This window comes from Prinia subflava, chromosome 3, assembly GCF_021018805.1.
Source record: "Prinia subflava isolate CZ2003 ecotype Zambia chromosome 3, Cam_Psub_1.2, whole genome shotgun sequence".
NCBI lineage: Eukaryota > Metazoa > Chordata > Aves > Passeriformes > Cisticolidae > Prinia > Prinia subflava.
The window spans coordinates 24147399-24175300 of record NC_086249.1 but is presented as its reverse complement, the minus strand read 5'-3'; the positions used below and the strand labels follow the sequence as shown (position 1 = coordinate 24175300).

At 39.9% G+C, this 27902-nt stretch overlaps 1 protein-coding gene across 5 annotated transcripts in view; it reads right to left on the bottom strand.

Annotated features, from left to right (window-relative positions):
- Positions 1-27902, bottom strand: part of DLG2 (discs large MAGUK scaffold protein 2) — a 994479-nt gene that overhangs the window by 943056 nt on the left and 23521 nt on the right. For 2 of the 5 annotated variants that reach the window (XR_010079973.1, XR_010079975.1), the window contains exons 4-5: positions 6480-6647; positions 6148-6266 (exon numbers count right to left, since the gene is read on the bottom strand). The exons of 2 other annotated variants lie outside the window; for them this stretch is intronic. The gene's annotated coding sequence lies outside the window, so the exon portion shown is untranslated. The remainder of the gene's footprint in view (positions 1-6147; positions 6267-6479; positions 6648-27902) is intronic. One more of the 5 variants, XR_010079974.1, reaches the window with a different exon arrangement.

The window sequence follows — 27902 nt, the reverse complement described above, 5'->3', positions numbered from 1 at the left end:
ATATGCGAGTGGAATATCTTCAATCAGAAAGTGCTTAAAGATAATTAAACCATTTCCACACTTTTCATGTCCTCTGAATGACTGAAAATGTCAAGGTTGCACCCATTTGAAGCATCCATAACACACACAATCACAGATGCAAAATAAAAAGAAATTATCGAACTCCCTGATGCTGCCAAATGTTGAATATCTGGTGAGAAGAGCACAGTGCATACCACGGGAGCAGATCACATCAGTATGAATTGATACAAGTGCAGGCTGCTGAGTTATCTATGCTGAGTAAATCTGCACCCAGGGAAGTTGATCCACATTTATATCACCATAAGAGGAAAAAATAATTTGTTCTTCTATCTCTAGTTACAACTAGAGAGAGAAAATATCAGCTCAAAGACACTTGCACTGAAAGAATATATCCACAGCCTACACAGGTAGAGAGGCAAAACCTGCCATCTGTATTTATATCAACATGTAGGGCTGACTTTGAGGTTACTCTCACGGATCCCTCAACAGATGAGCCACTGCACCACATCAAGGAGTTACTCAAAACTGGAGGTTACACCTAACCAGGATGGGCCCTCACAGAAAGCAGGGACAGGGAGCTGGGGGACTACAGCTGGCTGACTTTTCCTGGTAGAAGTAGATCTCATATCCCAGAGACTGAAGGGCAAAGAGGTGGGTAGAGTTGGACATTTCTGTCCATGGAAAGGCAGCAGAGATCCAAGACGTAAAGTTTAGTGGGAACTCAGGCTCAAACCAAGTTATCAGGATCATCACATAAATTTGGGATAAAGGGAAGGGTCTGGGATGGGTCAGTCCTCAGGAAGGACTCTTCGCTTCACCAGCAATACTGAGAGATCCTTCAGCAATTCTTCATGGCACCCTCTGCATAAGCCCCAACTTGGTGTTTAACTGTCCTGTCTCAGGTAACAACCCAGGCAAACCAAACCCCTGAAATCTGGCTATCAGTGCTAACAACTGGCTTGAAAGCTGTGAGGAAATGTAATTTTTACTATGATTCACAGAATTATAGAATCATTTAGGTTGGAAAAGATCATCAAACACCTCTAAGACCATCAAATTCAACTAATAATCAAAAAGGCAAATGAAAACACTTGTAAGAATGCATCTATGTTATTAAAAAAGTACACCAACACTTTGCCATCTGATTGAAATAAGAATCCGTTAGATTTTAGATTTTGTTCTGTTTCAAATTGCTTCCTTTTCTCTTTCTTTTCCTGTTATATTAAACCACACCAATTTGTCAAGAGTCCTGACTGCTTTCCCTTACCTCTCCTGAGCAATGAACTGAATGCTACAAATGAAACTATTTCATCCTTTTCATGATTTTACATTTAATATCTTGAATAAAAGTGAATGTTTTCACCATTTTTACACACGGCATTTTATTTTTTCATTATGAATATCACAAGAAGTCATGTTAGCATTTCTGAAATTAGATGGTTGTGACTGATTATGGGTTTTTATATCACCTCAGGCCTAAGATGCAACTCAGAATTCTAAGTTCAGAGCCCTGTTACTATAATACCCGTCCCCAAACCCCCTCTCCTCACTGTTCCTGCAGCACAGGTTATTACTCACTCTCCTCAGATATGGCTTTATTCAAAAATTAACCTTCTCACAGACACAAAAAACCCCTCCAAAAGTGTTTCTAGAGATAAAAATTTCTTACTTGCAGACAACCACCACAACACTGCCCGTGGCAGACAGGTATCATGATCCCTGTTTGACAATTAGGGAAACTGAGGCATGCATGTCAATGATTTGTCAGTCTGAAAGTTTGTGGAATAATCCACTCTGACACACAGGGACAGGTAGAAGCAAGAACCTACAAATTTACTGCAGGCATCCAAATCTGTCTGATATGAATAAATATAAATGTAGGAGACAGCCTGGTTCCTTCTCATGACTGTGAATGTTCCAGCTACTCAGCACAGACTGTGACAAATGGCAACATTGACTTGGAGGAGTCTTGTGAGGAGACAACATTCAGTTTCTTTCTGCTGTTGCAAACAACCTGTGTTACACTGGGAAACATCCAGTGCATCTTCTGAATGCATTTTACCCATCATAAAAAAGTAACAACTCTGAAGTGATGTATTAAAAGCAAGTGGGAGTGTAAGCCAGAATGATTTACACAAAGAACTCTGTCACAAGCAAATGCAGAACTTGGGCTTTCACTTATCTTGTGCCTAACTAGGATGGACTTTCTCTGAAGGGCTGGATATAAGGATTTGCAGCAGAAATAACAATGTATAAAATATAGTCTGGTTCACATCCTTTGCCTCGCTGGTGGGGAGGAACAATATATACTCCTACTCACACACTCCTTTTTTATTTTGTCATTGACCTTCACTATTTGTTCAAAGCTCCTAGACATCCAGCAGCTCAGTTAAACAGAAGCTGCAATTACCCAAAGACCTTCTCAAGAGGTCTCAAGGTATCCCCAGGAGACAGCTCCCATTCAGATCCTTTGAAAAAGGCAACTGGCATTTCTGGAGCTCAGCCAGTTTTGGCGACATCCAAAGCAGCTTATCAAACATATCAAGCTATAGAGACCCCCAAAACAACTTAACCGTCACAGTATTTGCACATTTTTAAATAAAAATTTTCACTGAGAAAGAAGTCCTCTCAAACCAAGTTGTTTACAAGTCTTGTATCACCGTTTTGGCAATATCTGCAGTCAGACAAGTGGGTATATTCAACATCTCTGGAATGCTATTAAACGCCAAGGAAATCATATAATAGTATCCAAGGTGTTCTCAGTAGTTTTCCTATCCTAGCTCTCCTCTACTTTGAGCTGAGCTGCAAGAATGGAATCCCTAATGTGTCTCCCATGTTAAAAGAAAGACAGGAGGGAAGATAAGAGGAGTGTCTCAGCAGAGGGGAATACAGTACTGCCATTTGAAACAGTCAACGTGGAACAATTATAATGAAAATTTGGAATATTTTTGAACACTTGATAAAACGGAATATGCATTATTGGCCCACCTTTCAAATGGGACTCAGTCCCTGCAGGGAAACACTTCTGTAGTGTAGTGTTCAACCTCTTAAAAAGAGGTTATTTCTTCCCACTGATAATAAAAGAACTCTCAGACAGCCACCTCAGAGTAGGTCACTGTGCACCTCTAAAATCTGGATCGCTGAAGCTCACCCTGCCATTATAACTTCAAAATACGTCAGTTATCAGTAAAACTCGTAATGTGACTGGCTGATAGTATTCTCCTTCACTAGCCATCATTATTCCACCCTATCCAAAGGCAGTTAGACCACTTATACACACATATATAATCTCTCTTCCCTCTCAGTCTTTACTTCGCAATATTGTGCCTTCTTTGATACAGAAATAAGAAAAAATCTGAAAAAGACAAATCATGTAGTTTGAGATGCTATATACAATCATTCTCATGGCCTCCTTTCACTTATGCATTTCCTTTTCTCCTCCTCTTGTCATGGACATTTTTCTTCAAAGTTTTAATCATATCACTTTTCTCTCATTTGTTTTCTGTGCTTTTCACCTTTTCTTTGGTTTTTGGGCCATGTTTTCTTCTGCTCCTGAGTGGGCTGATTTTGAATTCAATTTCCTCAGGCCATTGCCTTTTTGCCCCTCTTTCGTCTTTGAGTTCTTCCTCTGCCCTTCCTTCTGTGATTTCCCAGTACCCTTCATCAAGATTCTGAGAATATTTCCCCAGGAATCTCTCTCAATCTGATTTCTGCCTTTTGCCATTATATAGGAAAAGAAAGCTTGTAAGGCTTCCTTTGCCCAAATCTATGATGGTATCTAAACTATTGAATTACCAGCCCAACTGGTCTCAGTGATCTGCATACCTCTGCACCGTTTAGATGTTCATACTAAGCATATTCAACAGAGATTCACAGAATGGTTTGGGTTGGAAGGGACTTTAAAGATGTCCCAGTTCCAGCTCCCCTGTCGTGGGCAGGGACACCTTCCACTAGCCCAGGCTGCTCGAATATAAAATATTTACTCCCATGGAGGGAGACACTGAATCAGAGAGAAGGTAATATTCATTAAGTCAAAGAGCTACTCAATAGCCAGTGTACTGCAGGAGATTAATGCTTGGTCTAAGACATTAAGACCCCTCATTTTAGCTAAATGACTGAAACATATTGAATGAGTATGAGAAGAAAAGTAGTACATGTGTTGAGGGTAAAGATTAACCCCATTCAGATCCTTTAAGGGACTTGCTGAAGATCAGCTAATGCTTTCTGCCAGGAATAGGCTCCCTTTGATGCATGTAAACCTGAAATGTAAGACATGCACAGATAAAAGAATTCCTCAGAAGGTGTGCATCAGGAAAGCATTTAGAGCCACTCTGCGAGATACAGACAGACAGAGACCTCTCTCATTTAATTTAGGTGTAAGAAGAAGTCTGGTTTTCATTTCTTCACTTCTGTTTGTGTAAGACATTTCTATAGTCCATTTGGTCTTAAGTAACCAGTTTTATTTTCACATTATCCAAGAGCATTCTTCTCCCAAGTATGTAGCCTGAGGCCCTGGGATATCTTTAGTGCTACAGGAAAGAAACAAGGATCTTAAAATTATATTGTAAGCAGGAAGTGTCTTTGACATGTAAAACAACAATAACAGTGCACAGCTAAAACAGAAGAGTCTTATACAAACTTCGTAATACTGGCCCTATAGACTTTTTGCATCACAAACCTCCTCTGACATCATGTATCTCAATCCTACTTGAAGACTCTTTCCAAACTCCCGTGGCTTTCTAGCAAAGCCTGGATGAGCTACTGAAATCTCCATGTCACTCTTGCCACACAGATGATTTTTCTTAATTTCTCAGAACGTGACCCTTTTCTTGCACAGGCTAAATCCTCTACAAAGAGCAGTGAAGTCCCTCCACAATGACAGTCAGCTACATCTAGAAATAGAGAAGAGTATGAGGAGTGCCCAGCTGTGTGCTCGATTCACTCGCCTCTATCAACCCACTTTAAGCAGAAATTCAGCTGGGAAACCAGTAAAGATAGAGATGTGCTTACACGGAGGTACATCCAGAAAATGCCAGACTTACACTCCAGGAAAGACTTTAAGAAGCAGTTGCTGAGTAAGTGGATAAGGGGCTTGTGAAGAAGTGTCAGCACAGACATCTCAAGGACCACAGCTTCCTAGCTATAGAGAATCTTGTGAGAAGTCAACAAGAAGAGACCAGAGAAGACTGTTCCACCTTCTTTGGCCTCTAGCGAAAACATTTTGATGTCTCAGACCTTCAGTAATTCAGAATCCAAATGAGATCAAACTTTACACCTTCAGTGTTGATGGCAGCAAGTTTAAGATGACAGAATCATTGATTTCTCAAGAATATGTGTTTTTCATTGGATTAAAAGCAGTTGTTTCTTCTTAAAAGGAAGATAAGGCTTGGTAGTTATTAAACTTGCAGTAAGAAAAGCAGAAAAGGACACAGCACCAAGAGAGGAAAATAATTTCTTCAGGTATAATGAGCATTAAATTAGAAGTTTAATGATCCAGTGTAATACTTCTCTGAATTTAAGAAAGGCCTGTGGTATCCAGCTGGCCTAGAGCAATTTTGATGACGTGCCACCATAAATGTAGACTCTCATTTAATGTCTGTGAAACCAGAGCAAAACCAGACACAAACATGAATTTCACACAAGTCAAGTGCAAAACTCTTGTTTGGTTTCAGGTCCTAGACTTGATCGTTCACAGGTTGCAGCTGACAATCAGATACCTTTCCAGCTGTCAAGAAGTGGCATTATTCTCTGCTCAGTCTAGTCCTGAGTCAATGACCACTGAGAGGCTGAAACTTCATCCAATTTCTGAGTTTCAGCTGTAAATGAACTGTAACTGACATTTAGTAACTGGGAAGGCCTTTTACCTCAAAAGAGAAGGAAAATGCACCTGCTAAACAAAAACTGCCATTTGATTAAGTCAATAAAACTACTGCAGAAGAAACTTCCAGACTGGTTGGATATGATATGGAGACCACCAAATCACAGATTAGATCTGCCTTTCTTTGCTTTTTGTGTGTGATTTTTTAACAGATTCCTCATCTATGAAAATAAAATGTGGATGTCAATCTCCCATGGCACGTGCTCTGTCTGCTCCTACTGAGAACACAAAGTAATTTTAAAGGATACCTTTTTGTTGTTTGTAATGCATTGCCACATGAGAGGACTGTTGCCCTCTCAAGAGTCAGATATCCCTATTAATCTTCTCTGACTGTAACTTTCAATTTGTCCTCTTCACTTTCAGAGAGCTGAAAAAGAAAAGAAAGGAATATCAACTCTTGTAGTTCATAATAGCCTTCACAAAGCTATCCCTCTTACACTGTACTACAGCCTTTCCTTCTTTTCATTAATTCATGACAATTCATAGACACAAACAAATTTGTGCTTCAGTACAATTACAAAAAAAGCTGTAACACTGTTTTTTATAAAAATATTGCACAACTTAGTAAAAGTATACTTACCACGAGCTCAAGTTTGTAGATGGAGAAATGTCTTTGATCCCTGAGACATGGGCCAGGTGGATGAGACTGGCTAATCTTTTGGGCATCCAAGGACATCACATGCAAGAGCCGCTGGCAATGAGGTGTGGGAGGTGGTTCCATGTCTGGTTGCTTTCTTTTTGAAGCTATCTTGAAAATGGAGAGATTTCTTTTGCTTTTTTATCACCATCTTGCAAAAGGCACAGATGCAACATTTGGCATGATTTCCCTTTCAGGATATTGTTCTGTTAATGTAAGTATGAGTTTTGGATGTATTTTCTTTCTCCTCTCCTGTCTTTTAGGTTTACCTAATCTAACTAATTCCCAGAAGCAGACAACAAGAATGAAAGGAAGAGCAATACTGCCTCTTATTTTCCAGGATTTTTATGTTCTATTTTTCTGCATTCATTTCTCTAGGTTTCTCCATGAAACCAGTTTTTCAGCCAAAGATGGTGTTTAAAAACAGAGACATTTAGATGACATATTTCCAAGTGATATATTGAATGTTAGAACCAACTAACCCCAGAGAATTTTTTTCCCCTCTCATCTGATAGGTCTGAGTTTACCAAATATAACGTATTGAGTACAGATGTACAGAGGAAGACAAGCACGAAGAAAAAAAGCAATCAAATAAACATCATGCATAGAAAGCATCCCTAGCTGTACAGATGTGATTGTTGTTACCAAGCTTCTACAGAATTACCCATTGCTCCTTACATGGCAAGCACAGCATCACAGTTAGGGTTTCACTAACAAATACAGTTTGGGGAGGAACCTCTTTCAATGAACACACTCACCCACCCCTGGCTCCCACCCAGGCAGCACAGCAGAGACACAGGCACCGATGCCAAATTAATTTATTTTCAGTTAGTGTTCACCTTCCGGTGAAACTATAGGCAGAAAGATTTGTGTATTCAGGTGATTCAGAGCTAAACTCCTAGCAAATGTCAGTTGTAGCAGAGCTGCAAGAGAACAAATAGGCTCGAGAGCAGGTAAGAAGCCGTTGTCCCGGCCAGGAGGTCAGCAAAGAGCCGCTGACTCTGAGAAGTAGACTCAGGCAAACACACTGAGCTGGGCTGTTCCATCTCACAGGCTGACAGTTCAAGGGCGGCAGAATATTTTCCTTGGTTGAAAGGATGTCTGCTGGCACAGGAAGGAATCTGATTCAGAGTAGTTTTCTGAAGACCAAGCTCCAGGGGTTCCCCATGACACAGTTTTCAGGTGTAAAAGGAACAGCAGCAGCAGAGCTGAGACTGACTTTGCACTGTGCACTGTCCCCTCAGTGCACAGTCAGTGCTTCCCAACTGCACTGAAAATAGCTGTGTGCTACAGGAACTGAGCTAGAATTTCATTTTCCAACACTCAAATTAATTATTAACTCCCATGAGGAAGATACCACTCTTTGGCGTATTTATAAGCCTAAATTTATTTGGATCTTATAAAAACATGTCCAAACACCACTATGCCCACCTTTCTGTGCATCTTCTGTAGAGCCTGGCTCTGCTGCATTGTCCATCTCTCCTTACCTTATACTATAAGCTCCTTGAGCTGTAGCCATGGAAAAAAAATTGGGTGATCAGCATCCTTTTCGAGCTTGATTTAGGACTTAATCAATTAAGATTCAGTGTAACCAATGATATGAAAACCACAGAGATTCCTGTGAAAATGTTAGGAGTGTGTTCTTCCAGAAAGTTCTTGGGTATCTGATGTGTAGCCAGTAAAATAAAGCAGAAAAATATACAAATTTACACCTATTTCAGAAAATGTGGTACACAAACATGAGTCAGGCATTGTTGCATTTTATTTTACTTGGAGAGAGAATAGAGCAGTTGACAGAATTCGGTTAAGTTGGATTAATAAACCTACAGAGTAAGAGATGATTGAAAAATCAGATTTCAGAGTGCAGCCAGAATGGAAACCTGTGCCAGTCACAGTAGCTTGGTCAGTACCACACACTGAAAACCAGTGGATACATCCATCTCCAGTGCCCAAACAGGAAACTTAGCCAGCTACTGACCAGTCCAGAGATAGATCTAAAATGCCTTTATGTTTCCCCATAAGTATTCAGAAAAGAAACTGAACTCCACAAATGGAAAGAGGGGAAATTTAGGTTAGCTAAAAGGAGGAAGTTTTTTACTGTGAGGGTAAGGCACTGGAACAGGTTGGCTAGGGAGTAGAGGCTGTAGAGTTCCAAGCCAGCTTGGATAAGCCTTGAGCAACCTCTGGTGTAGCAGAAGTTCTCTCTGCCCATGGCAGGGGGTGTTGGTGTCCTTAAGGTCCATTTCAAACCCTTAACATTCTATAATTCTGTGATTCTATGACCAGAGCACCAAGCCTGTCAGAGCTAAAAGGATGTCTGGATGATGTCCTAGTCACATGGTTCACTTTTGGTAGTCCTGTGAGGAGCAGAGCGTTGGACTTGACAAGCCTTATGGGTCCCTTCCAATCTGATATATTCTATGAATATTTTTCAGTCAGCAGTCCTTGCCAAATATGAATGTCATTTATAAATAACTTTAGCTATTGTCAATTCATTTAAAAAAGAAATTAAGAAAAACCACTCACAAAAAATTTCATCCAGGTGAGGATTCCAGAAAAACCCCTATTTAAGTTAATGATTAATTGAAATCAGATCCACTCCATTCCAGTCAGAAAACCACCCGTCAGTTCTGCTACATTTCAGATGAGCAATGTATAAATAATAACCTGAATGCAAACTCCTAACAGAAAAAGAAATATAAACTATTCATTGGTTGTCTATATGAGTGCAGATAAAATTCTGAAGAGCAAATAGGAGGTCTGCAGGTCCTATAGACATTCTGACCCCAAATCACACATTACGAAACTGCCACTGCCCCTGCTCACCATTGACCAGCCACTGAGAGATTGTTATGCACTGCTCAACTGTCAGTGATGGATAAATTGTTTTCTTCATTTTTTTTGCCCACATTTTTCCTGATATATGTGGGCTTGTGCAAGAATTTCAGTGAAGGCTTGCAGGCAAGCAAACAGCAATAATTTAAAGCTGTCAGGAACAGAATCAGTTATAAGCACAGGCAGCTGCCTGCAGCATCACATCCAAGAAAACATTTGGGTCCTTGCAGTACTTGCGGGAAATCCAGATGATGCCTGTACAAAATCAATGCCTTGCTACTGACCACAGAAAATTAAAAAATGAAAAAAAGGAAAAGAAAAGGCAAAGCAATTTAAACCAGAAATGTGAAATAATGCAGAGAAATACATACAGAGGAAATACAAAAATTAAACCCCTCAGGAAAATAGTGAAAAGAAATGGTTTGAAGTATTGCTAGTATTTTATGACACCAAGGAATTTAGGATTTACATTTAGGATTTATGTTATTACATGATTTACAGGCTTTAGGGTGCTGAGGATTCTACTGAAAGCAGCATCCTAGATAAAGATATCTACAACACTAGATTTATTTCCTTTTTGCTGCCACATCCATGTCTCCATTTAAAAGTGAGAGAAACAGGAAAACAATAAACAAGTCCTATCAAGACTCAGGAGTAATATTCCTGATACCCCATTTGGATCCTTCAAACAGTGAAAAAAGATAACATTTTTTTGACCACAGATGCATTTGATAATGTCACTGTTTCCATTTGCCTTTTACTACATAAACCAATAAAATCGACATCAGGCAATACCCTCTTTTGTCAAAAAACGCTACTTGGCTGATATTGTTCTCCCTACAAGGCCTGCATCACTTTCTTCCTTGGAACATGGTTGCAGTAATACTGCTACTGCTGCTGTTTAAAATGCTCACTGAGTCAGCACATGAAAACTTGAAAAGGTTTGAGTGTACACACAGGATGCTTTAGAACTGACAATATTTTTGCCAGATCCTTAATGGCATTTTTCTTTAAGATATTGTGTTGCTGAATTTTGCTACCTTCTAACCCTAAGCAACTAACCCCCCAAAAATTTTTAAAAAAATTCCACAGCTGCTCAGTGCCTGGTAGATTCACCTTGCACACTTTCTGCTTTGCTAGGGGCTGAAGACAAATTGGAATTTAAGCATCTATTGCATTGCAATGGTCAATTGCAATAATTCATTGCAATTGAACATCAGTAAAAAACTGCAACAAAATGTAAATCTCAAGAGAATTTTTCTTTCCACATGCTCTGAATATTGCCCTTATCTTTACCAGCAAGGGGTAGACCTGAGAACAATTCTGCAGTTTCCACACAGGCTTAATCAGAGAAATTCCAAAGTTCTGTTTGCCAAGACCTTTCTTCTGTTAGACACAGAGCCAGAGTGGCAGAGATTGGAAGACACTTCTGGACAACACCTACTCCAACCTCCCTGCTCAAGCAGGGGTAACTAGATCACGTTCCTCAGAGCTTAGTCCATTCAGGGTTTTAGTATTCCTAAGGACAGACTCCATTACCTCTGTTCAATACAAGGACTGGACACTGACACAAAGACCGCATAATCAGTGACCTTCACAGCTGACCAGAGAAGCAAGCAGAGGTAAAAAAACCCCACATAATATATGTATAACCTAAATTACAGCATGACTTGCAGTTTAGTACAATAAGCTGGTACCCAGTAACACCCTTGAAATCACTGAAAAGGGAGCATGTGCCTCAGTATAATCAACCTATTGCTTTGATGTGACCATACAATTCACACAGTTCACATGAACAAAAACTATTTGTGGTTTCATTCCAATAAAAATTTCATGAAATAATCCTTTAAAGTATAAATCTCTGGTTTCCTGCTTACCTTTATGAGCTAAGTAGAAACTACAACCTGCACCCTACAAATATGTTTTAAAGTATCCCGGAGTTGCTAGCTAAAACACCACTAAGTTTAAATATTCCAGCATATTCAGAAAGAACTAGTTAATGGTCTGCATTTCTTAATACCTGATCAGAAGGCAAGAATTTGCTGTTTCCCAAGGGTCATCCTAATCTCTTGCCATTAGGTTAATATCACTGTTCAGAAAAAACACCACCATGTTTACAATCTTAGGATCAAGCTGATAAAATCCTCTGAAAGCCATTTAAAAAGCAACCCGACCCTTTCAAAACAAACTCTAACTTTTCAACTCAAGCTATTTCAATGTCTGCAAGGGGAAAAGTTTTGTTCCTTGCTTCAGAGGACAGCTACACCACCCAGTGAGTGCAAGAAGAAGCACAAGCTGATGGAGGCTGCAGCAGTTCTGGTGCAGAGGGGGACGGCATCACCAGCACCACTTTGGAACAGCAGCCAGGGATAGGGCTCATCACCTCCCCTGCACTGCCCATGGTGCTACTCACTGTAAGTAAGGAAAATCGACTTCTTATTGCTTAGCTTCATAGAATATAGTCTTAAAATGTTCAAACTATATTTAAACACGAGTGTTTTCATCTGAGATATCCCTGGACTTGTTCTGGGATTTCACTAGGGGAAATCTCACTTTTCGATGTGTCAGATGTGAAATACATTGCAAAATTCTTAAGCAGGCAAGGGTTTTCTGGAGAAATAGAGGCATGCATTTTACTTACCATACACAAAGCAGGGAAGGATCTTCACCACATTATAGCACTGCAAATGCATGAAATAATCTCATGTGTCAGTGAACAGAAAAGTATTTGGCCTATTCTCTGTGCTGTGTGTTTACTTTGAAGGAAGGTGAAAAGAGCAATCTCTCTACTAAATTCCTTTTGAACATAAACTTCATTGCATTCACCTCACTGAAACATAACTTAGGTTAATGGTGCCACCTGGTGACAACTCTTACTCGTTGTTCCCAGCCCTTGTCAAGCAAGGAAAAAAAAATTAGTATAGTATAAACCATTCCTCGAGAGTAAACCCACCCTAAAACCACATCACCTGCATTAATTACTTGTCCTAAGGAGCACAGCATATTGTACACAAAAAACAGTAAACAATAGGAAGTAAAAGATTTCTTAACTTACTTTTATTTTAGACACTATCACCCCACTATGGTTTATTAGCTTGTGAAGAAAATGCACTTAATAGTACACAAAGGACAAAGAAAGAATTAACATTAATTTGTTGGAATCTGCTGAGATGTGGGAGCAGGGCACTTTCTGTAGCTCAAAACCTTCTTGTTTGCTGCAGTGATGTTTCAAACTCTAGCACCACCTTGTAGGATTTTACAACCCCCATGACTGCAGTCCCTGAACAAAAAAAGGAGTGCTCGAGCAAGTGCTTTTTGCACCTTACCTGCTAGTAACAACTCACAAGAGAAATTAATTCTGAAGCCATAAATTGGTCTGTGCATCTCCCTCTGCATTGCAACGCTGCTGACTACAATCACCAAACAATTGACGGGCGGTTCCTTTTGCATGGTGAGACTCTTGCCCTGTTTCCTCAAGGTAAATCGGGATTTATGCTGCAGGTAACAGCACGTGGTGGGGGAAGACACCTAGGGCAAGCAGGAGGCAAGCATGGACAGGCCAAGAAGGGCTGGAATCCTTGCTGAGGCAGAGACAAGGTCAGAGAATGTAGCACATCAAGTGCCTGAAGTCTGTTTGGTATCTGCCAATGTGCATAATCAACCTTATTATATTACTTTCTGTTTTGCATATAAAATAACAAATACCTTGTAAATAGATAGCTTCAAAAACCTAATTTTTAAAGAAAATGGTAGAGGGGAGTAATAGAAATGGAGCTTCTATTTTGCAGGAGATTCCTGGGTATAAAGTGGAGGAAGACACACTTTACATCACGTAACACAACTCAGAGTTGAAATAACATCTGTACAATAAAATCGCCAAAATTTGTGTTATGGAGCATATTGATGGTTTCTCTACAGCTTTACTTGCGTGCAAAATACAAATTCCCAACAATCACTGCACAACCACCACTTTAATTACATTACAGTAACAACTTACAGGTGAAACCAGTCATTTTAGGAGCCTCACCTCAGCTCTACTCCTACCCAGTTACCACAATATCCTATTTACAGTTACAATCCTGCACAGCAACCCCAGGACCACAACTGCTGACTAGTCTTTCACATTTATAAAGAAGAGAACACTGAATAGAAGGCAGTATACTTGCTTTACAGTTTGCTATGCTCACCCAAAAGTTGCTAATTTTTTTGCTAAACTCAACATTTTGGAGGGGCAGCTGAAATCACTGGACAACTTTCAGTGTATTAATGTGCTTTTGAATGGAGAACAACTGCATCCCTTCATGCCCCAGGACCTTTAGTAGACTGGTATTTCCCTTCTATGGAACCCAATCAGAGACCTTCCTAATTTAACAAAATAATATCTCAACAGAAGGATGGATACTCTTCTCGTAGAAGCCTACTTCACATAATAGTCACACGCTGCAGATGCAAATTATACAAGTATCCATATGCTTCATTTATACGACTATTTAACCAAACTACCATAATAAATATGTCTAGTTAGATACTTGCAGTAAGTGTGCAGCTGTCTGGAAGGAGGTACAAAATCACCATCAGTGAAATCCAAACTGCAGCTGTCATTAATCAAAGCTTTGCCCTTGAACATTCATCACTGGGATATTGCTGTGACAAAGTGGACTTTTACTGCTGTTTGGGATGGGAAGATTTTACTTCCTTAAAATAATTCAAGTTTTCTAATGGTGCAGATGCTGTGAAAGATGCAGTTCTCATGCTTGGCCTCAACAGAGCAAATAAGCAAAGGAAAGATCATCAAAATATTATAAAACACATAGGTAAAATGCTGAAGTTTTGCACAGTATGTAGAATATCCCTATTGAAAATGTTTGTGCTTAATAGAAATAATTTATGTTTCTTGGATCAATGAACTGGGGATAATGCAGTCAGGAGAGATTTGATTGTTAAGCCAAATGAAGATTTTTACAATATTGAAGTGGTAATGTAGCTGCCACCTCTCTGGGCAATCTGTGCCAGTGCCTCATCACCCTCATTGTAAAAAAAAATTAAAAAAAAAAAAATTAAAAAAAAAAAAAAAATTTAAAAAAAAATCCTTTTATCTAGTCTAAATCTACCCCCTTTTATCTCAAAACCATCCCTCCTTGACCTATCATCACAGGTCTTATTAAAAAGTCTGTCCCCATCCTTCTTATAAGCCCCCTTCAAGTATTAAAAAATCACAGTAAGGTCTTGCTGGAGCCTTCTCTTCTCCAGGCCAAACAGTTCCAACTCCCTCAGTCTTCCTTAACTGGAGAGGTGTTCCATCCTCATGATCATTTTCATTTCTCTCCTCTGGACCTGCTATAACAGGTTCATGTCCTTCCTGTGCCAAGGATCCCAGACAGGGATGCAGCACTCCAGGTGGGGCCTCACCAGAGCAGAATAGAGCAGGAGAAACACTGTGCTTGTCCTCTTGGTGGTCATGCTGCTTTTGATGCACGCCAGAACATGGTTTGCTTTCTGGACTACGTTAAGGCTTCACTCTAGACTGTGAACCATCATCCCTTTAGAAAGATGATTAAAAACTTTCCAAAGGCTTCCATTTTCATTAATTCTATCAGCCTTATTTTTTATGCGTTAACTAGCAGCCAACCAGGGTTCTTCACTGACAACATATTTGTCCACAGAAGCTATACGGGCCCTTGGATCTGCCTGGATGCAGTAAAATCAATTTTAGCCACAAGAACAAGGTGTTGAGTGACTGCTATCAAGCACATTATTTAGGCTAGACAAAAGATGAGACACTTCTGTAAGATCAACAGGGACAACCTGCAACATCTGAAGAGTCTGAAGGCAGATTCTGACAGTGCTTGCGAGATGCTACTCAACAGTACACAAGCTACGCCATGTCAACTGCACACACTTGGAATCACCTTCTAGAGCTGAGCTTGGATTCACACCTTAAAATTCTCTTAGCCTCCAGAACAGAGCAGCCATGTACACTGATTTATGGGGACAATCCCTGGACCGTAAAGAATGCGGGTCAAATGGGCCAAAACCTTGTCACAAACCAGTCAAGCTATTCTGCATGGAGATGATTGAGTCCTCTGTGTGGAAATATGTGTTCCCAGGTTAGTTCACTAATACAGACACTTCCAACTAGATTTCAGCTGTCAGTACATTCTTTGAGAACAGTTTGTTGGATAGTGGGAGCGTGCACATGGGCAGTTCACAAACCTGCTGGAAATCCATACTCCTGCTTGCCTTGCAGTAACTTTGTCATACTTAAAGCAAACTATTAAGAATTCGCTGACTGCAGCTTCTTCTGCACTTGTGAGCCATCTGTTCAGCCCCAGCACTTGTGTATATTGCTTCCACATGAGATCTGCACACTTTACTGGATGCTACTTTATGAGAGCATTACCCAGTTCAGAAAGAGTAGACAATCTCCATCACCCTCAGCTGTGCAGAGGTTTGGAATTCACTCCTGGTGCCACTGAGAGTCCTAGAGATATAACCTGTATACAGCAAATTCTTTAGGTCTTTTCAGTGCACTATGGAAATTGTACTTCCAAGCAAAAAAGTGTTAGCTGGGAATTATTGTAAATTTATTGGGTAGTGAAGGGCTCCTCAAAACTTTCTTCTTTGCCAAACACTCAGCAAATATCTTTTGGTTTGGGAAAAAGTATTCCAGTTTGTGGCACAGTATATAGCAATAAATGATGAGCAGTGGGTTTGAGATATGTGACTACCATACCTCTCATGTCCAGTGATTTCCAGGGAAAGCAATGAAAAGGAACTGTAATATTCTCTGAAGCTCTTCTGCAGCAAAAAAGATGATGTCTGGGAGAGAAACTATGTCAAACTATAACATTTTCCTTTTTATCATTGCTATTTTTATACTATTGTTTTTTCAAACACATTATGAGGACTGGCACTAAAGACACTGGAGGAAGTTGACAATTTGAATGAATCACAATCCTACAAAAATGCTTTTGAGTTTCATGAAGAGATTTCTCTTCAGGCACATCCATATCTCCAAACCTTTGGCACAGCTCAGCATGTATTTCCCTTACACAGTCAAACAAGTCCTGTTTCAAGGAAGGTTTTCCAGAAACTTTCACAACTGATTTTTTTGAGTGCAAATCTTGCAGAATATGAATCTGGACTGAGAAATCCTGCAGTTCTTGTCTTTATCCTTAGAAGTGGTGCTGGATGAGAGCACTTTGCCAGCACAGGTTATCTCACAAACCTAGTGTAACCATATAACACAATTTTTATTAGAATGTATTTAAGTTGTCTATCTGAATTCATGTTCCAATCAGGATTCATGTGTTTATCCCATTGAGAACTGTGTATATATGTCCTAGCTACCCTTTGTCTTCTTCTCTAATCCTTTAATTATCACTCACACTGCTCAGGAAAAGTTCAAGGCACTGGCCCTTTTCTTCACCCAGACATACTCCAGTACCTTAGGATTGTCTTGACTTAATGCCAATTCCTCATTTAAATGCAAAATGCACCTGACATAAAATTATTACAGCATTATTACTGTGCTGTACCTCACAACCCCATGCCATTTCTCCAGAGATCCATCTCCTCACCAACTGACAATCTACAATCACCCAAACCTAAAAGCACAAACACAAATCTGGTGTTTGACAAACCAACATCACAGTTCACTTTTTAGGCCTTTCTTAAGTGAAAGTAAAGACAACTTGCAAAAAAACCAAAAAAAAACCCCACAGGGTACAAAGAGAGCACAGCCTTATTACAGGGATCTTCACTGTATATCCTAATGCTACACCAAGTTCTGTAGACAAATACTGAAGGAAACCCCTCAGCAGTCTGGTACTTCAAGAGACAGTTGACATCCTGGGCTGAGGAGAAATACATCAAAAAAGAGGCAAATCCCACAAAAAGGCACAAATCCCACCCTTTCATCTTAACTGCAGAGGCCAAAGCTGTAAATGTACTGAAGTGAAGAAGATAGCTATCATTATCTCTTATATAAATTTACTAACTTGTTTGATTGATTTTCTCCTTCGACCAAAATCTTAAAAGGAAGAAATTGTCTTGACAGCAAAGGTCATGAATAAGAGATAACACAAAGGCACTCCAATGAGAAACTGGGGCTTGGTGGTAATTTCCAAGCCATAGAGCCCTACATGATAAACAATACATTTTGCAAAGCTGAACAGTGAGTGCTTGTCCCTTACCTTCCCAAGAGCCCTGGCAGTTACTTTATCTCATTAAAGTACTGGATGTACTTATCCAATATTTACAGTCCTGTTTTTAGGTTACTCTACAAACTGCTATAGTCCCAGACAAGCAGCTAATGAAAGATGTATATATTTTAATTTGTGTGGAGTGTCAACTGGGATTCTTATGCTGTCACACATACACCTCACTTAATCACCAACAAAGCTTTTGAGCAATCTTGTCCTTCCCTCTGACATGCAACATTTGCACCACACACAGGACAGATTTTCTTGCCTTGGTGCTTTGTACATCTCTAGCTCAGACTCATTAGGTAAATGATACTGAAACTAGTGCAAAAAAATACATTGCACAACTAGATATCATGTCCAAACTAAAAAAGGTTCCTTCTCCTGCAGGATGTCTGTTCTGAAATACAAAGATCTTACAGAAACAAAGCCAGCTCAATCCAGAAGCAGAATTTTTAGAGCATGTTTTAAAGCAGTAATTGTTTTCACTATTCTTCTATGTTTGCTCTTTTTATTGTTCCGGTTTGGCTGATTTCTTAGTACACAACTCAGCCAATCTAACCAGGTCATCTCAGCTCAAACAGGATTTCCTGCTTTCAAAGGCACCATCTCTTTCTAAGATCTAAAGAGATATACCCTTATATTTCGGGATATAACTGTAATTCTAAAAGCCAACCCATCTGTGGTACAAACTATGTGGATTGAATCTCACTCTCAGTTTCTTTGGGCCTGTGGATAATGCACAAGGGCTGGTTACAGTTATCTAAGCTTTTCTCTCTCCTAGCTCAGCTCACAGAATCCTAGACCAGCTTGGGTTGGAAGTGACCTTAAAGATCATCTACTCCAACCCTGCTGCCATGGGCAGAGACCAAGTTGTTCAAAGCCCCATTCAGCCTAACCATGGATACTCCCAGGGATGGGACATCCAAAACTTCTCTGGACAACCTGCTGGAGTGCTTATCACCTTCACAGGAAAGAATTTGTTTCTTACATATAATCTAACCTTGAATAATTTGTGCAGTTCTGCTGACCACAATATAACAAAGATATTAAACTACCAGAGAACATCAAAAGGATGGCAACAAAGATGTTGGAGGGCCTTGAGAGGAAGCCAAATAAGGAGTGGCTGGGGGCAGTTGGTCTGTTCAGCCTGGAGCAGACTGAGGGCAGACCTCATTGCAGTTACAGCTTCCTGGTGAGGGGAGGAGTAGGGACAGGCACTGATCTCTTTTCTCTGGTGACCAGTGACAGAACCAGAGGGCATGGCCTACTGCTATGTCAGGAGAGGTTTAGGGTGGGTATCAGGAAAAGGTTCTTCACCCAGAGGGTGTTTGGGCACTGAACAGGCTCCCCAGGGAAGTGGTCACAGCACCAAACCTGACAGAGTTCAAGAGCATTTGTACAATGCTCTCAGGCACAGGGTGTGACTCTTGGGGCTGTCTTGTGCAGGGCCAGGAGTTGGACTTGATGATCCTTATGGATCCATTCCAACTCAGTGTATTCTGTGATTCTACATGCCCTCTTTCAGTTAAAAGCCATTTCTCCTTTTCCCATTACTCCATGCCCTTATATAAAGTTCCTCTCAGAGAGGCACAAAAGATTGGGAACAAATAAAATCAGGGGACTCTCACTCACAGAGGGTCAGAATAATGGCAAGTTTAGCAGAACAGCAATAAAATATCCAGGTTTGATTTTATATTCTCATTAAAACATTGATCCTTATTGCATGTGGACAGAGTTCATGAAGCTGGTTTGTTCCATCATAATCACTCAGATTTCATGTTATGAGCAAGTTCCTCTGAAAGCAAGACTACCAGTGCAAAGTCTCACAGATGGCAGTTCCATCCTCTAACAGACATTCGTTTGTCCAAACTGTAAGACAGATAATTTCCAGTAATTAACAGATTGTAAAAGAAAGAATTTATCACGAACAATGCAACATACAGAGACACCTAAGTATTAATAGTTTTAACACCAGTAATAGCTCAATGCCTGCTCCTATTTCCAAATGTTCTGATCTGTAATTACTGCCTGCCATTTTGTGGCCCATTTTGCTCTAGGTAGACATCTCATCTTCCACAGTGAAGATAACAAAACCGAATGAGAATAGGTCCTTGACTGGCCTAAATTCTCTCCAAGAGAATGAAACCAGACAATGCTTTCCATTATAACTTGAGGCTGACAGCCTAAATCAGGATGATCTCATTATATGATGTAGGCTCTAGATTCCTTAGTTAAGCTCTGTGTTCAGTCACAAGTGTCCTGTGAGGTCTTGGGTCAGTCACTAAAGCTTTTGTTCAGATCAGCTGGGTTTTGCAATCCATAAAGAAATCCCAGCAGAGCCATGATCACAGCTGGGCACTACACACAAGGACAGGACTCCTCAGGAGGCTTTTGTGATATTCAGACAGGGACATTGTCACCAGACACTCCGAGGTGTCAAATGGAGACTATACACACAGACACCTAAAACTGCACTTTGAGTGACTGGGGAATATTAGTTACCTCCCTATTCCAGAGGAGGATTTTAAAAACGTGGTCTTCAAAATAAAGAGGCCTTCCTCTGAAGACTATCCAAATCTATGAGATTCACTGTCCTTGCTGAAACTCATGTAGCAACTCACAAAATATAATGCTGACCTCACATAATACATGCATTGCAAAATGCTTTATGCGCCCTGTGTAGTGAGCAAATATTAACAGTCTAAAAAGCTTTCTAATTTCACATCTAATGAGACTATACAGAAAAGCAGCTGGAACTCCTGCTTATAAACACCCTGGTATAATTACAAGATAAGCAAAGAATTAGGCTTTCTAATCGTAATAAATTACCAAGAAGAAAATGTAATAAAACCTAACAAGGTCCTTCTATATTGCACTGTGTTAATACAACCTTTTTATATCACCATCTATTGCAAAATGCCAGGCTGCTAATTAAGTGAAGAGCTTTTTTCTCAGGTTAAGTAGAGCACCTACATTTCTGCAATTATTATTATACTGTTGGAAAGCGTATCCCGATTCTGCTCCCATTTAAAGAAAAGAAATCAAGTCAGCATTATAGCACATTTTGTGTGCTTGCTCTCAAGTGCATTTAGCAAATGGTCAAAACGGCCAGGTAAGAGCTTGAAATAAACTCTGCTTTGCACAACCATAGCACTTCTCATTCAAGGACTTAAGTGCTTTAGAAATGTTAATTAACTCCAATATTGCTGCTCTGAAATAGACAAGAGAGGTATTTAAACGTCACTTGGTTTGCTACTGAAATGCATCCCCCTTTTTAACTTGGACAGGATGCAGCAGCTGTTTAACAACACACATGAATATTAAACAAGAGGTTCAGAGAAGAAGTAAAGAACACTTAATCCAAAAGGCAGCCCAGAGGGATTTATACAGGTAGATAGCAATTACTTAAAGTAACACCCCAAACTCTGCAAGTAATTTTGTTCTTCAGTCATTTCCACTTCAAATTTAAATTTGCTGTGGCTTTTAATAATACTGGAGGACTTTTCAGGCAGCATGTCAGTTCTGAACTGTAGCGAGGGAAACTCTAGCACTAGTGAGGTGAAAATCAGGGCCAGAATTGCTAGAATCTTCTTTTTATTCTGACAAAATGAAAGAGGTGACTAAAGTGATCAGAGCACAGTAAAATTTTGGCTTTATGCTGCTGAAAGAGGCTATGAGTAGCTGTTTAGAGTTCAGAGGATTTAATAACTAAGCCCTCAAACAGCTATTCCACCACCCAAACACTAACTGATGAGTCTTTATTTTCAATACATCCCACAGGGTACACAGGGTACCACACTCAGCAGCAGTGGGGATCAGCTGGCACAGGGTTTCTGCCCCATTTCTCTTGGTGGCTGCATCAATGGGTTTTCTGCTGCCAGTGCAAGGAGTTCACCAATGGAAGCCACAACTTGGAAAAAAACTGGGGTTTGCACAATGGCATCTCAGCCTCATGCTCTGCCTTAGGGGGAAACCTCTTCACAGTCTCACATTGCAAAATCTACTTAATACCTGTCTCAGCATGAAGAGCCAAATTCTTTCTTTGACAGATGAAAACTATTAGAGAAGATTCTAATTCATAACAGGACAAAATGCACCAAGCAGCCAGTCAAAAAGGGCAACAAGGATAGTGCTGTCTGTGCAACAGAAATGAAACAGAAAGAGCAAACAGGTTTCTTTTGCTCCGAAACATCATCACCAATACTTTCTTTCTGTGAAAAAAGGAGAAGGCCTTTAAAAAAGATCAGCATTAATTTGATACCTAACTATCTACAAATTTCTTTACTATTTAAATAGTTTCTGTTGGAATAAGTGGAGGTGCTTTGCCAAGGAAATCTCTAGAATTATCCCTATAAATATTTAAACACAATTTGTGTACTTCAAACATAACTTTTACAGGCTATTCCACTCTGAGAGGCCCTGCAAATGACTTGCTCTGTTTTACACCTAATGTACATCCAACACTTCCAGTTTCAGTATTCGGATTATATTAACAGCTTAACTTGTACTTACTTATCCACCAAAACCAATTCTGGCAGGGCAGTCAAACATTCATCTTAATTGAAAATGTCACATCTTTGTTTTTTTCATCAAATTAATAAATGAGGTCACCAGATGGCTCTTTTAAGATCATTGAGCTGGGCTTCTTGGATTTTGTGTTCCTTGTGTGCTTTACCACAAAGCTAAAAAGCCCTTAACGTTGCCAGCACATCACATCAATCAGTGCTGGCATCCTCACAAAGTACCAAAGTACCTCCAACAAAAACCTGACTTTCACAAAGACAGAATCCTTTCCTGAGTCCAGCCTCTCGCGTCAAAAGACGTGACAGTGGAACTGGGGCCACATGTTACGAGTGATGCACCATGGAGCAGAGCTAGAGGGTCTTTTTATTTGAGATCCATTAATGAATCTGTTCTCCTAAACAGAATTTATTTCTTGGAAAGGTCAAGTGTCTTTTATTGAACAGGTAATTTTACAATCAGGTATAAGCTGCCAGATGGGCTCCCATGGTAACATTAATCAACATTTTCTATAGTTAAAATTTGACCTAGCAGATTATCACCATCTTTCTCCTCTTTAATGCTGAGGAATGGGAAAGACCTTTGCATGGCTAATTTGAGAGACAGGAACCAGGCAATACATTGCTGATGCCAACCAACACCCTTTGCAGGGCCACTATTCCTGCATCTCTGCATAAGGCTTCCCAAAAGTGAAAGCAAATCTCACATTTCCCCAGGTCCTTTAAGCTTCTGGCACAGGATTATGCTATATATCCACCTGGCATTGAAAAGGCTTGTATTTCATTTACACTAACTGCACAAAACTGTAGTCTGAGCACCTTGTAGGCATTTGGATATGGTATGGTGGTGGTGCATTTACACCACCCAGCACCTTGGAGGCTGGTCCATAGGAAGCACACATCCACTACTGCAGTACGGATCTGAAATGGGCTTGGCCATGTCTACATTGACAGATCCTCCATGCCAGCTTCCTGGACATATTTATCTTTACCTAACCTAAGCAAGTCTTTGGACAGTTAATGAATTGGCACAAACATGCTGCTGAGAGATGTTGTGCTCCCACTTGCTATGGGCATTATGGATAATTGAAACTTCTTGAGAAATTCCAAATAGCTAGAAGAGCATTAAAACATCTTGGAGTTCAAAATACTGGAAACTTGCAGATACATGGGATAAACTTCATGCAGTAAAATATAAACTATACCTACAGAGCCCTGACACATAGCAATGTTTTCTCTGATCTCCAAAAAGCCATACTGGAAATCATTATAGACTTCTGGTGAGTAATCCAGAACATTTTGAAACAGAAAACACCACATTTTCTGTGGACAAAAAAATCATGTCAACAGCTATATCCACTTGAAATCAGTGTAACCACAAGATGTCACTCTAAACTTTACTTAGAAGAAGGGTTAGACTACTTCAACTTTTAACAGAGTTCAAAGATACAATTTTTTAAGTATACTTTTAGTCTTCCACATTGCATTTACAAAACTTAAAGCATAAATTAATTGCTACATGTTAAACACAACTAAACCAATGTGAGAAATGCAGTCTACCACATCAAAACTTACTTTTAAATCCTCAAAAGGCAGCTGGGTGTGAAATGGTAACGAGAATAAAAACAGAACATCCTTTTGGTTTGAGAGATTAAAGAAGAAAAAGAATGAAGTTACAGTTCAGTCCAACACTGGAGATAAAAAAAAATTCAAAAAAAATGCAAGGTTTGGGAGAAAACAGCCACTAAACATTTCAACCCTCTATCTACCCCTCTGTCTCACTGTAATGAGGCTGGATTTCTCCAGCTATCTAATTACTGTCTGGTTGGAAAGATACTCTATTTGTTTTGCACTAGAAATCATCTAGTTCATCTAAAGAATCTAGCTATTGGGATAAAAATCAAATCTAAGAGAAAGGAAGGTGCACTTTCAGTAGCATCGCCACCTCTAAAAGCTCAGGCAGCAAAGGCTCACATGGAAGTGTTCAACAGTTTTGACCTTGCTTTGAAGCATGTGTGTTATTAATACCACCACACGATGGAAATTGTGAAGAGAAGCTCTCTTTACTATCCCTAAAGTCTAGGGAATCACCATGAAAAATTAACTCCAAAACACTGATAAGGTTGCCAAGGCACAGCTCAAGTTAGAAAGTGTCACAATTCAGCTGTATGGTCACACATCACTTTTCCCTGACACTTGATTCAGTGTACAGAGTGGGCCTGCTCTGGGAAAGCTGCCTGAGCAAACTTTACACCATTTATCTGAGGAGCTGAAAGCAATAAGAAGATTTCTTGAGGGTTCTTTAGCTTAAGAGCATTAAATGCCACCCTGGGAATTAGATCCTATCCCTGACTCCTACTGAGTCTCACTGAGGTCAGAAAGTCACTTACACAGTATTTTTCACAAATGATCACCCATCAGATGATCCACATGTTTTAAGTACCCAAAATGAGACACTGAGACAGTCTTGCTGGAATGGTGACACTCCCTGTTGCAGCTGGAGCTGTGGTCAGACATGAAAAGTGGTGCATGTGGGGATGTATCAGGTCAGAAGCATCTCCAATCAGGCCTCAAAAATAAGAAAATATTTTTACTTTTATTTCTCAGGGTTTCAGTACCACCTCTGTAGCACCTCTCAGAGTACATAATGATGGGAAAGCAATGAACTAAATACTTGCTCGTGAGCCGAGTCCTGCCCGTTCTGCACACTAAATGAAGCAGGGATTTTGAAGAAAACAAGTGTGAGGTCAAATACATAAGAAGTATCACACTGTGTATATGTACAGGAAATCAACTCAGTTCACCAAAACTGGCTTAGTTGTAGCACTGCCCTCTCATCACTTACCTAATTCTCTTCACATTGTTTGGAAATCCTACATCCTTCCTGCATAACACAAAATAACAGAACATAAAAAAAAGTAATGATAATATTTTAAAATCTATTTTCTATTTCTAAAGCCTGGGATTTTATGCAATGGTGCCTTAATCAGCTATATTAGCAGACATTCAAAGCCACACAGCTATGATGACCAAATGAAGACAGGAAAGAACAAATTAAAGACATGAATTCAGTCTTTTTTGCAGAGAGCACACAGGTATCTCAGAAGCAGATCAGGGTGACAGAAAACATACACAACCACAGAAAAAGGACCCCACGACAGAATCAACACACGATGGGAATGAACAACACAGTTTGCAGCATTTCTTAAAGACACACTTTAATACTCAACAGAACTCCCAAATACAGAATAATACCTGAGCAAACTACAGCAGAAGTTTGAGATAAATACGACATCCACGGTTATCTGCCACAATATGTATACATTAATTCATGTAAGTATTTTATATAGAGACATATATATATTCACAAATGCATACAGGTAAGTGCATCTAAGGTTAACTAGTTCACTTTGGTGCATTTTACTGTTCAGTGCTCAATCCCACTCCAATCAGTATTTTTCACAGACTCCCACAACACACTGGAAGCACAGGGTTAAGTAAAAAGAGAACGGAGATCCCAAAAGATCCACCGTAGTACCATTAGGCAATCAACTTGGCTCATTTATAACAGCTTTGAGAAACATAAGGTATAACACTCTTCAAGGCTAAAATGTTTGTGATCTCAAAATTACCATGCAATTTCTTAAACAGTTATATTCACTGAACAAAAGTCACATCACAGTCTAGCCTAAAATGACTCTGCAGACCAAAACATGAACAAGGGAGAACAGCTCTGCTATTTTACAGACAAAAATAAACATTGGGATTAGTGACGGAACAGCTTGCTCCAGATTATTTTCTTCCATTTTATTAGTAGATGTACAAACTACATTAGCAAGATATAAATCCAGTCTTTCTTTCTTTGACACCAGAAGAAAATTATCTCTCATTGTTCTCTTATATTCTGAAAAAGGAAACTGCATTGTTCAAAATAAAACCAAATTATCTAAATGAATCTCTTAATAATTTGTCTCTAGTTCTCATCACAAACCAAGAATAAAGGGCGACCCCTGTTTAATGCAAAGAGAAAGAAAAGCTTCACATTGGGACAGCAGCCACACAGTAACAGCTGCTGCAACTGCATTTTATTAATTCTAATTATACACAGAATCCATATGGCCAAGATGCACTTTAAAAAACAACCAAAAAAAAAAAAACCCACACAAAAAAACAAACCCACAACAACAAACAACCACCACAAAAAAAAACTCACCACAACCTTATAGGAACAAAACTCAGCTTTTATTCCTTGCTGGATATCAAAAACCCACACCCTCACAACATTGCTCATGTTAAAAATGGTTTCTTTCTAATGCACAGCTTATGCATTTCAATTCACAAAAGTCCCCAAAGGTTCTGAATTCCTTGTCTGAGATGTAAATGTTATCATTCATGGGTTACAAGGCAGCAAAACAGGAGCAGAGGGTTGCATTAGGATTACAAGTGATTATGTGTTACCCAGGTTGTATCAGTGCTGTAATCGGTTTCTTCTTGTGCTCAGATGGGCTGAGAATCCAGATACAGATACATGGGTTGGGATCCTCTGTTCATCACAGTTCATTAGCATTCACTCCCATAAATGCAAGAGGTAGCAGAGCTTTGGGTTTGGGTTGAGGTCTTTCCTGGTAATTCACAGGCTTTTAATGTTTAAATTCTTTCAAATAAATCTGATTTAGGGTACACAAGAAGATTGCCACATCTTTGCACACACCTTCCCTCAAGGTGGGAAATAGCTCTAATATTAAGAAGCTGGCTACTCACATCATCAGGCTGGCCTGCAAGAACAGGGAGCACCATGCCCTGGCTCTGCTTGCTCCTCATCTCTAACCAGTAAGATATCATCACCTTAACATCCAGTGAGCCCCAAAGACTAAAGCAATTCTGGGAAATATTTCAGCTCCTCCATCACAGACACAATGAAGAAAAACCAAGCAACATTTCTGACTTCAGTGAAACACAAAGGTTGCCCAGAGAGGCTGAGGGTCTCCTCCCCTGGATATGCAAAAGCCACTGAACACAATTCTGATGTTGTAGGGAAGCCTGCTTAAGCAGGGAGGTTGGACTAGGTGATCTCCACTGGGGATTACCAGTGGTTCATTCCAACCTGACCCATTCTGTCAGTCTTTGAAACTCCCCTCTCTGGGTGTCTTCACTCCAATCCCTCTATAGCAGCATCATGTCTGTCTCTCTTCTTTCTCCACATGCACCCACCTGTCAGCTCTCACCTGCTAAATTGGGACCCTCCACCCATTGTCAATACAGCCTGATAGAAGCAAAGAAGCCTTATTTCCTCCAAGGCATCCACAGGCACCATGGCTTGGGAGGAATTGTGAGAGATTGAGAGAAATTATAAAAGTGCAAGAGAAACTGCACTGCCATGGAAGCAAAAATAGCAGTGGGACAAACCAGAGACCAGATACAACAGAACTGCCCTTTTTTTCTGTCTTTTTAACACATGGTCCACCCCTTGTGACCAGACTTCCACTGGAGAATTGCAAGAGTTAGTTCCTCCAGCTGGCTGCAATCCAGCCTTCAGCTCATTAAGGAAAAAAAAAAAAATCACACAGCTTCAAACCATCCCAAAGATCGAGCACTACCTTTAGCTCTTTTGAGAGAGAGCACAAAATTTGCTTACTAAGAGAATTGGACTTCAAGAATAAAAGCAGCTGCAGCTGTCTTCAGGCAAAACAAAAGCTGCCCTTGAATTTAAATTTCAGTTCTGCTGTAATTTATGCTGCAACAAAGAAAGATGCCAGTTTGGGAAAGTAGGACTCTGTGCAGAGTAATAACAGGCTTCCCCATTG